The following is a 12,082-nucleotide window of genomic DNA, read 5'->3' as shown; positions in this document are numbered from 1 at the left end:
GAGTGTGCATAACAATGCGTGAAGTTATTGTTAATGTGATTGCTGAATAGTTGAAAGCTGTGGGATGTGGGTGTGAAGCTTGAAGCAGTGACAAGTGTGTGAAGGTGAGGTGGAGTGTAAAAATGTTAGGAATGAATTCTCATTGCTGCAAGTTTTCTGATGGAGACATATGGCATTGAACAGTATGTGAGGTTAGATGAGCAGGATAAAGCATTTAAAAGAAAACTCATTGGCCAGGGCCCCTCAGGCAAGTTCATTGAACTTTCCTCATCTCTTCAGACCAGATCTTTTGAGTGGGCTCCATGACCATTGAATTATATTGCTTTGTAAGTGTTTGTCTGGAAGGCAACCCAGCCCATTGAAGAAAGACGAATTCACTTGTTTTCCACCCCCTGCATTAAGGCCTCCAAGTACTGTATGCAAAACTTTGGAAGTATTCTCTCTAGCCTGCTGTATTATTCATCAGAGGTCTTCCTCTGCAGAATTTCTTTCACTGCCACATCAGGCCCTGTTTATGTGGTGTAGGTTGGCTTTTAATTGCCGTTCCCCTGACATGAATCTGTGCTGCCTATGAACACAGAACTCAGAAGCACATTTAGTTCTAAGTGGCACATCACAATCATGAAGTGAATATACAGCATAAAGTTTTTGTCTCTCTGCATCACCTCCATCAAGTTCCCCATGCCTATTATTTTCTTACCTACAGGTATTTGTGTTCCTATTGAACCAAGCCTAAAACTTTAACAGATATCCAGGTAATAAAACAAAAAAATTTACCAAACACTTCTTCATGAACAGTGCAGTAATCCTTAATCCCCATAAATCTAATTCACTCCACATAATATCAAGATACTGCAGAGACTATGGGCCATGATAACATTCTAGCAGTAGTTCTAAAGGTTAGTGCACCGGAACTTGCCGCACCCCCAGACAAGTTGTTTCAATAAAATGACAACACTAACATCCACCTGACAATGCCCAGGTATGTTCTGTGTACAGAAAGTAGATCAAATTCAAACAGACCCAATTACTGTCCCATTAATCTGCTCTCAATTATCAGTAAACTTATGGAAGATGTCATCAACAATGTTATTGACAGCACTTGCTTACCAAGATCATTGATGCCCAGTCTGGGTTCTGCCAGGGCCACTCAGCTCCTGGCCTCATTACCACCTTGGTTCAAACATGGAATGAGGAACTGAATTTCAGAAGTTAGGTGAGAGTGACATCCAATCTGCATTTGACCAAGTATGTCATCAATAAGTCCTGACAAATGTGGAGTCAGTTGCTATCAAGGGAAAAATTTCTACTGGTTAAAGTCATACCTAGCATAATGGAAGATGTTTGTGGTTGTTGGATATCAGTCATTTCAGCTTCAGGACATATCTATAAGAGTTCCTTAGAGTAGTGACACAGAAAATCAGCAGTGTGTGCTATCTACAAGACGTACTGCAGGAATTCACCAAGACTCCTTCAAGAGCACCTTCCAGGTGAGGAGGTAAGGTGTTGGCTTAGTTGCATTATTCCTATACTGTTAATCCAGATACCCAGGTAATGTTCTAGGGACAGCAGTGTGGTCGACTTTAACAACCCTGTGGGCAATTAAGAATGGGCAATAAATGCCAGTGAAACCCTCATCCTGGGGAATGAATAAAAATGTGACAATAAAATCTAAATCCAAATCTGAATTTAAAAAAACCACAACCACTACCAACCAGAAGGACAGCAAACACATCACTACCTGCAAATCTTCTCCAAGCCACACACCATCCCAACATTGGAATATATTGTCATACCTTCAGTGTCATTGGGTCAAAATCCTGGAACTCCCTCCATAATGGCAATGTGAGTGTATGTAAGTGGACTGCACCAGTTCAAGATGACCACTCCCGGCACCTTCTCAAGGGTAACAAGGGACAGGCGATGAATGCTGTCCCAGTCAGCGACACCCACATCCCAGGAATGAATAATAATAAAAACTATAATTTTTTGTAACTATGAGAGAACTGTTTTCAGTTTTTACCTAGGATATTTGAAGCAAATATAATATTCCCGTAATAAAACAGAAAAATATGGATGTTGAAGATCTGACCCCTTCAGGGTCACTGGACCTGAAAAGTTAACTCTGCTTTCTGTCCACAGACACGGCCAGACCTGCTGTACTTCTCTAGAAGTCTCTGGTTTTGTTTCATAAAATTCCTGCAGTTTGGTTTGAATTGTTGGAAAACGTTCGCTCACCTCACTTGAGTGGTAATGAATCAAATGTTGGTGTTTGATCCGCTCACAGAAACAAAACAAATCAAACACCATTATAAATCATCATGTCACTATGGACCCTTTGAGAGTGACCTCAAGACATATCAGATCACCAGGTAGAGGTCAGCAATCTGCACGTTAAAACATGGGAAACCACATTGGCCAGGCTGTAGGCTTCTGCTATAAATTTAACATGGAAAACAAAACATTTTGTGACCACCAGGACCAATGTTACTTAACCTCAAGATTACAGATAAATTGAGTTGCATATGCATTTGAGGCTGGCTTTTCTTATACCAAACTGGGTTGTCATGGAGGTCAGCAAATGAATAAAATGACATTGGCAGCCTATGTATCTGTCTTTTGCATCTGTTCCTGACCCTACCAAAATCAGGAAACTGAAGTCACCGACATCTTAACTGGGTACATTATTGGAATTAAAATGCTCATTATGAGCTTATGTTTTAAAATTCCAAGATGTCTGCTGGTGTGTGTGGCTATTAGGAGCTGTGAAATGCTGAACAGCCTCAACCTGATATCAACAGGGTTGGAAGCATCGAAAATATTTTATGCAAATTTAAACATGTGAATTTTAACAAAAAAATGATTGCAAAGCAATGGAATTTTGGTAAATGTGAAATTTCCTGACCCTGTTTTGGATTCCAGTTTGCCATCTACCTTGGCCAGTTTAAATGTACAAGTTATTTCCCTTTTTCAAATCATTCACACATGGCAATCACAGTAATAGCTGCTGAGAAAGATTAAAATATTACCCCCCTTCCCTGGTGTTTGACCTCTACTCCAAACTCACAACATATCATATTGTTCACTACCTGGCCAGCAGAACGTATTATTCTTCAATTAGGTTCATACTTCATGAATATAAAGTTGGTCGGTTCCCTGTTTGGCAATTCCGACTTTCTCTGCTAAAACAATGTTCCTCTGTTATTTGGAAGCTCACCAATGCTGTCATGTTCCTATTTGTTACAGAGTAAATTAGGATGGTTTGTGGCAACCTTTCGGTTGAAACATTATGTACGCTTTGGTGGATGGGAAGGAAAGCCTACTTGGGAGAAGAAAAATGTTTTTGGTGTTCTTGTTATCCATGTATAATTAATCAAGATATAATCCATCTTAAATCAAGTTGAACATCATTTGTGAATATAACACTGACTATGGTGTATTTATATCAGTTATGCTATTTATTATATGGAGAGGTTTCTAATTACCAAAATATAATAATGAGGTGCCATCACATTGATATTTTTGTCTTAATTGAAAGTAAACGTTTAAAATGTATTTCACTTGGCTTGTTCTCAGCAAATGAAACAAAAAACTGTGTTTATTTAGCAAATTCCACAATTTCAGAACATCCTGAAGAGCTTCAAAGCCTATTGAACATTTTCTGAACTGTAAACACAGTTGTAATTTAGAAAACATGAACAGAAAGGACCTGCAAGCAACGGTGAGATAAATTATTTCATAATCTGTCTAAGCACTCTTGATTGAAGGCTAGGATGAACTCCCCTGCTCTTCTTCAAAATAGTGCTGTGGGATCTTCTATAATCTGTGAGAATAGACCTGATTTCACGTTAGTGCCCTATGCAAATGACACATTTGATTGCAGCAGTCCCTCAATGTCCTACTGCCTCAAATACAGTTCTGAATTGTTCACCTGGACAATTGCTCAAGGCTCTTTGGAGACATTTCAAACTACAATTTATGTAATAGTTAGAAATGGGGAAGTTTATAATGAGGAGCACAGAAATGGCTGATGACCTAAATTCATACTTCACTTCTGTCTTCACAAAAGAGGACACAAATAATGTGCCCGAAAAGATGAGGAACACAGGTATACTGTGAGAGAGGGAGGACATAAGCAAATATGCATAGCAGATAAATGCTCTTGAAGAGATTAATGGGATTAAATGCTAATAAATTCCCAGGGCCTGATAAAGTACTTAATGAAGATCCCCCAGAAATAGTAGTGCATTGGCGGTCATCTTTCAAGACTCTTCTGACTCTGGAACAGTTCCTACAGATTGGATGGTATCTAATGCAACATGACTTTTAAACACAACTGTGTAAAAAGGGAGGTATAGAGAAAACAGGGAGCAATAGGCCAGTGAGCCTGACATCATTAGTGGCAAAATGTTAGAGTCCATTATCAAGAATTTTATAGAAGAGTACTGAGAAAACAATGCTAGCATCAGACAAAGTAAGTATTGATTTACAAAAGGAAAATCATTCTTGATTAATCTATTGAAATTCTTCAAGGATATAATTAATCAAGTTGATTGGGAAAACCAGTAGATGTGATTAAGTTTAACTTTCAAAAGACTTTCAACCAAATCCCACATAAGAGATTAATGCATAAAATTAGAACACTTGGGATTGGTGGTAGAGTATTAAGATGAATAAAAAATCAGTTTGCAGACAAGAATTAAAGAATAGAAATAAATGGGTCTTTCTCTGAATGGCAGGCAATGACTTGTGGCATATCTCAGAGATCAGAATTAAGACCCCAGCTATGCACAATATGTTAATTAGTTAGAGGAGGAAACTATATGATGTATCTCAAAACATGCAGATGACACTTGGGCTAGCGACCATCATTATATTAGTTTTAAAACAGTGTTGGAAAAGGATAGACCAGATCTAAAAGTTGAAGTTCTAAATTGGAAGAAAGCTAATTTTGATGATATTAGGCCTGTCAAAAGTTGATTGGAGGCATAACAACAGTTGAGAGACAGTATACACCTGTTAGGGTGAAAGGAAAGGCTGGATGACTAAAGAAATTCAGGTTTTGGTTAAGAAATAGAAGGAAACATACGTCAGAAATTGGGTGAATCCTCAGAAGAGTATAAAGGCAGTCGGAGTATACCTGAGATGGAAATCAGGAGGGCAAAAAGGGGGGCGTGAGATAGCTTTAGCAAATACGGCTAAGGAGAATCCAAAAGGTTATGTATAAATACTTTAAAGGTAAAAGAATGTTTAGGGAGAGAATAGGGCCCCCCCCTCAAAGATCAGCAAGGCAGCCTATGTGTAGAGCCGCAGTAGATGGGGAGATAATAAACAAGTATTTTGTGTCAGTGTTTACTGTGGAGAAGGACATGGGAGACATAGAATGTGGGGAAATAGATGGTGACATCTTGACAAAAGGTCCATATAACAGAGAAGGAAGTGCTGAATGTCTTGAAATGCAGAAAAGTGGATAAATCCCCAGGACCTGATCTGGTGTACCCTCGAACTCTAAGAGAAGATAGCGAAGTGATTGCTGGGTCCCTTGCTGAGATGTTTGTATAATTGAAGGTGAGGTGCTGGAAGGCTGGAGATTGGCTAACGTGGTGCCACTATTTAAGAAAGGTGGTAAGGAAAATCCAGGAAGACTGGTGAGCCTGACATCGATAGTGGGCAAGTTGTTGGAGGGAATCATGAGGGACAGGATTTATACCTATTTGGAAAGGCAAGGACTGATTAGGGATAGTCAACATGGCTTTGTGCATGAGAAATCATGTCTCACAAACTTGATTGAGTTTCTTGAAGAAGTAACAAAGGACTGATGAGGGTAGAGCTGTAGATATGATCTTTCTGGACTTCAATATGACATTCAACAAGGTTCCTCATGAAAGACCGGTTAGCAAGGTTATATCGAATGGAATACAGGGAGAACTAGCCATTTGAATTTGCTCAAAGGTTGAAGACAGAGGGTAATGGTGGAGGGCTGTTTTTCAGACTGGAGGCCTGTGATCAGTAGATCGGCACAAGGATCGGCACTGGGTCCTCTACTTTATGTCATTTACATAAATGATTTGGATGTGAGCATAAGAGGTACAGTTAGTAAGTTTGCAGATAACACCAAAATTGGAAGTGTGGTAGACAGCGAAAAGGGTTACCTCAGATTACAACAGGATCTTGACCGGATGGACCAATGGGCTGAGAAGTGGTAGATGGAGTTTAATTCAGATAAATGCGAGGTGCTGCATTTTGGGAAAGCAAATCTTAGTAGGACTTATACACTTAATGGTAAGGTCCTCGGGAGTTTTGCTGAACAAAGAGACCTTGGGATGCAGGTTCAAAGCTCCTTGAAAGTGGAGTCGCAGGTAGATAGAATAGTGAAGAAGGTGTTTGGTATGCTTTCTTTTATTGGTCAGAGTATTGAGTACAGGAGTTGGGAGATCATGTTGCAGCTGTACAGGCCATTGGTTAGGACACTGTTGGAAGATTGCGTTCAGTTCTGGTCTCCTTCCTATCGGAAAGATGTTGTGAAACTTGAAAGGGTTCAGAAAAAATTTACAAGGATGTTGCCAGGGTTGGAGGATTTGAGCTATAGGGAGAGGGTGAACAGGCTGGGGCAGTTTACCCTGGAGCATCGGAGGCTGAGGGGTGACCTTATAGAGGTTTACAGAATAATGAGGGGCATGTATAGGATAAAAAGACAAAGTCTTTTCCCTGGGATCGGGGAGTCCAGAACTAGAGGGCATGGGTTTAGGGTGAGAGGGGAAAGATATAAAAGGGACCTAAGGAGCAACTTCTTCACACAGAGGATGGTGCCTGTATGAAATGAGCTGCCAAAGGAAGTGGCGGAGGCTGGTACAAAGACAGCATTTAAAAGGAATCTGGGTGGGTACCTGTATATGAATAGGAAGCGTTTAGAGGGATATAGGACAATTGTTGGCAAATGGGAATAGATTAGTTCACAATATCTGGTCGGCATGGACAAGTTGGACCAAAAGGTCTGTTTCTGTGCTGTACATCTCAATGACTGTATCGCACAAGACTGGATGGAAGGGTGAGCTGTGAAGAGTATGCAGAGATGTTACAGTATGATTTGGACAGGCTGAGTAAGTGGGCAAATACATGGCAGATGCAACATAATGTGGATAAAAGTATGGTGATCCATTTTGGTTGCAAAAATAGGAAGGCAGATTATTATTTGAATGGCTGTGAATTGAGAAAGAAGGATGTTCACTGAGACCTGAGAGCCTGCATGCACTAGTCACTACAAGTAAATGCACAGGGGCAGCAGCTATAAAAGAAGGCGAACTGGATGTTAGCCTTCCTGATAAGAGGATTTGATACAGGAACAAGGATATCTTGAAGCAATTGTACAGGACATTGGTGACGCCACACCTGGCATACAGTTTTGGTCTCCTTATCTGAGGAAGGATGTTCTCGCTCTGGAAGGGAGTGCAGCAAAGTTTTACCACATTGATTCCCTAGAATGGCAGGACTGACATATGAGAATAGATTAAGTCCGTTTGGATTGTATTCATTGCAATTTAGAAGTAGAAAGGAGAATCTCATAGAAACCTTTAAAATTCTAATAGGAATAGACAGGTTAGATGCAGGAAGGATGTTTCCGATGGTGGGGGAATCAGGCATCATAGTTTAAGGCTAAGGGGGGAGATCTTTTAAGACTGGGATGAGGAGAAATTTCTTCACCTGGAGTGTTGTGAGCCTGTGGAATTCACTCTCACAGAAAATGGTTGAGGCCAAAACATTACGTGATTTTGAGACGGGGGTAGATATCGCTCTTATGGCTAAATGGATCAAGGGATGTGGGGAGGGGGCAGGATTGGGATATTGAGCTCAAAGATCACCTATTTCTACTCCTATCTTCTGTATTTCTATGAGAGTGTTAGCGCTGAAACAAGCTGATACCTGAAATAGAGATGTCAAGAATGAAAGATGAGTATTTATGCAGTACATTTGCATTCTTCATCACCTTTGGACATCACAAAATGCGTTATTGCCAATGAAGTATTTGAAGTTTAGTCACTGTTACAGGAAACACAGGAAGCAATTTGAGTAGAGCAAACTCCCCCATACAGCATTATAACAATAATCAGATAATCTGGTTACCAGTGATGTTAATTTAGGGATAAATATTAGCCAGGACACCAGGGAGAATACCCATGATCACCTTCACAATAGAATCAAGGCATATTTTACATCCACCTGAACAGGCAGGACTGCAGTATAACATTTTATCCAAAAGACAGCATTTCCATCATTTCAATAATTGCTCAGAATTCATCTTGATTTCTAATTTAAGCCCTTGCCCTGGAGTAAGACTTGAACCTGAAACCTTGTGATTAAATGGTGAGCATACAACTACCAAAACTATTACTGAAGTTAAATGGTGAATTAAAGTTGATATTAAGAATTTTGGCCTTTTTTTAAATCAAAGGAAGAATACTTAATTGATGCAATAGATATTTGTAAGTGCTTTAGATTGCACAATGGACAGTTCACATCTTAATCTCATCCTTTATGAAATTCATCTGCTGTGTGACATTTAATTTTTATTGTATTTCCCAGACTGATAAAGCCTCATGAAGATTAACAGTTTTAATCTTGTCTGATTTATATTTGTTTCCTCCATTATTATCAACAAACCAGGACATTAGTAGAATTCCCCTGTTCCTTCTGAGTAATAGTGCAGGAGCTATTACGTTCTGAACAGGGCAAACTGGGCCTTGGTTTAATATCGCATCTGAAATCTGTCACCTCTGACAGCTTAGCATTCTGTCAACACTGTGGAGCTCATAGCTTCATTCTGCAGTGCAACCAAAAGAGATATACCTGAAAAAAACATCAGACTATAACAAGTTAGCACATTTATAATTCAGTTTTTTCACCATTTGTAGTGAAATTTAGAATGTTGAATTTAGAATAATCCTTTCCTTCCAATTTCACTTTACTGATTTCTCAAGACAGATTTGGAGAATGTTGCAAATAATATGCATCTTTGACTTTTATCTCTCTACCTCTGATGAACATGTTATTATGGATATCTGTATAGATCTTGAATGTGACAGTTTCAGTCTTTATTTTAAAGTAAACATTTGTGTGTTTTTTAAATTGGATTTATCAGTTGCCCAATCTAAAAAATAGTTTGTGGACCGTAAAATTGAACAACATGATTAATTATTACTACAATATGCAAATTAAGTACTTAATCACCTTTAAATTGCATCCTGAGATGCACTGGATGAGTGGTGAATTATACGTGATGAGACTCAAGCTTTTCAGATCACAGGGCTCCACATGAAATGCACAAAAGGATAATGGCTGCTGTATTTAAGTATTATACTGGCCAGAGCAGATACAGTGCAAACCTCAGACAAGGTTGTCTTACTCAGCATAGCTAATGGCTGGTTTTCCTCCAGTGTTATAGTAATTATACTTTAATTGGTGGAACTACTGTGGGTCTGCTTTCAGCTCCTATTTGGTACTTATGAAAATTAGAAAAGATTTAAAGCAGAATTTGAACAGTTATATACAGAACAACTGATGTTTGTATGTTTATATGTTTATAATATATACTAAAGGGGTTTTAAAACAAAACAACCTCATTTACATCAACATGAAAATTCATGTTTAATTAATTGTACAATATCAAGTTAATATCGAATACAGACAGACAAATTGTGAACTGTACTACCAAAGTATAAGCTATCACGTGAATGGAATACAAAATGGAAATTCAAAGGGAGGATTACAGAGCTCTTCATTGAAATGGAAGAAAAGCTGGAGGGCTCCATTAAGGCTATGGATTCCATCTGCACCTGCACCGATTTTCCTCTTTATTCTCTACCCAGCTGATCATTTCCACTCAAATGATTCAGACTAAAGTCTACCCCACAATCTTCCTGTGTCGTGACTAAAACTGAATCCCGTAGAAGTTAACATCCATGCCACTTGCTGTTCTGGTCAAAATAGGAGAGGCCAAATATGGAGAGAATCACAGTTCATCTTTAGAGAAACAAAAAAGGTATTCAGAATTTTCTCCGTTTAGAACTTGAGTTTGTAATAGGGTAATTATCCATCAACTCTTAACTTTTGACAGATATATTTACTTGCCTAATTTTCATTCATTTTATTAAAGAACTAATAGTTTTAATACAAGTAAACAGTACTCAGTACTTACTTAGTTATAGTTGTGCAGAGCCAGTGAAGGAATTAAGAGAGGGGGGAAAGAGAGTAAATCAAGAAATAATTGTTCAAAGCAATAGATTGAGAGTGGCATCATGGAGAATGAGAAGGCAGTTCAAGAGATTAAAATTAGTAATTGAAGAATGAAGGATATGGAGAGATGCTGAAAATCCATGTTTATTAGCTTAGATCATTCCTGAAAGATGTACACATTGGAGGAATAGGAGGAAGTATCACAGGTTAGAAGTCTACATCATCGACAATCACAGAACCTGCGATGTGGAGGTGCCAGTGGTGGGCTGGGGTGGAAAAGGTCAGAAGTCATATAGCACCAGGTTATAGTCCAAAAGGTCATCAAAGCAGCGCTTCACAGGAGGCTCCAATAGCACTGATGATGTTCCCTAGCCAGGGAATGAAACGTTTGCAGCAAAAACTTCCAGCTCGGCGAACAGAACCACAACAACGGACACCCGAGCTACAAATCTTCAACCAGTCCAAAAGGTTTATTTGAAATCACAAGCTTTCAGAGCATTGACCCTTCATCAGGGAAAGTGAGAGAAAAGCACACAGGCACAGAATTTATGGGCAAAAGAGATCAAAAGATCATTCAAAATTCTGTGCCAATGTATTTGTCTCTAATTTTACTTAATGAAGGGGCAGTGCTGTGAAAACCTGTGATTTCAAATAAATCTATTGGACCATAACCTAGTGTTGTCTGACTTCTGATTGAGTCACAGTGTTAAAGTACCTATTCAAGACGGTTCAGGGAATCCCTAATGGACTCGAACTGTAAGCTTCTCTTGGTTATCTCCAGAGATCATACTCTGTGGTAGTCTGGAATATAAAACCCTTGCAGACAGTTTGGTTTAAATTATTACCTTTATTTACCAATAGCATCAATGTTACACTATAATATAGATACCTACAAGCCAAGCTTGAGCTAAGGTTTAAAAACATTCGCAGAGTACCGGCACCAGCTCTTACCCACAAGAGCTCTCTCATGCTACTCCCCTTATTGCTGCAAACAAGCTGTCTTTATACAGAAATTAGTATTGAGATTACAAAAAAAAACACCACATGTCCTTAATCAGATAAGCAGCAATAAAATGGCAAAAGTTTGCAGAGGATGAGAAACTCATTGACAGATCTGAGTATGCTTGACTAATTAAGCTACATGCACAACATAGTGGGAAGCCTTGATCAAGCCAGGCCCCAAATGGCTAAATGCCTTAGCTAGATAAGCTCCCTTTTAACAATGCATCATAATGAGAGACTAGTCTAAACTACGAGGAAAAGGTCATGAGGTAGCCTTGCTCAGCTAACACGCCCAGTACAATTGACAAAGTGGCTTTTTAAAAATCGTCTTAGATTCCCAAAATGTAAATTAAATTCGAGCTCAAGCTCCAGGGAATTACACACAAACATTCAATCCATGATAATCAAGTGTACACTCAAATCAAACCACAAAGAGTTAACCTTTCTACCAGCTTCCATTCTGTCTCTCCCTCTCTCTCTCTCTCTCACTGTTAGTATCCCTTGAACACTGAGGTCAGTGAATGTAATTTATAGAAGAATGTTTTCTCTCTCTCTCTCACACACGTATGAACATCTTCCAATTTTCTTACTATTGCAGTTTCAGCATCATTGTTTTTGCCTAGCTTGTAAGGGTAATGAGACATTGACATTCCAGAACATTCAAGCAAATTCACATCTGCTCAGTGTGGTATACATGAAAATGTATCAGGCTTGTTCTATTATGTGCATATTCCATCCAGCTTATTAAGTTAAAAGTTCTTTTCCTATTGAGTATGAGTTTTATTAAGAGTCTTCAATATAAACCAAAAATTCAGTCATCCAACATCGAACTGTAAAATATGCGCAGCTT

At 38.9% G+C, this 12,082-nt stretch overlaps 1 protein-coding gene across 1 annotated transcript in view; it reads left to right on the top strand.

The window, feature by feature from the left end:
• The window catches only part of ablim3 (actin binding LIM protein family, member 3), a 344,253-nt gene that overhangs the window by 70,716 nt on the left and 261,455 nt on the right, over positions 1-12,082 (top strand). The window lies entirely within an intron of this gene.

The sequence above is a fragment of the Hemiscyllium ocellatum genome, chromosome 16 (assembly GCF_020745735.1).
Source record: "Hemiscyllium ocellatum isolate sHemOce1 chromosome 16, sHemOce1.pat.X.cur, whole genome shotgun sequence".
Lineage (NCBI taxonomy): Eukaryota > Metazoa > Chordata > Chondrichthyes > Orectolobiformes > Hemiscylliidae > Hemiscyllium > Hemiscyllium ocellatum.
Note: the sequence above shows the minus strand (reverse complement) of the source record. Positions and strands in the feature narration are given on the sequence as shown.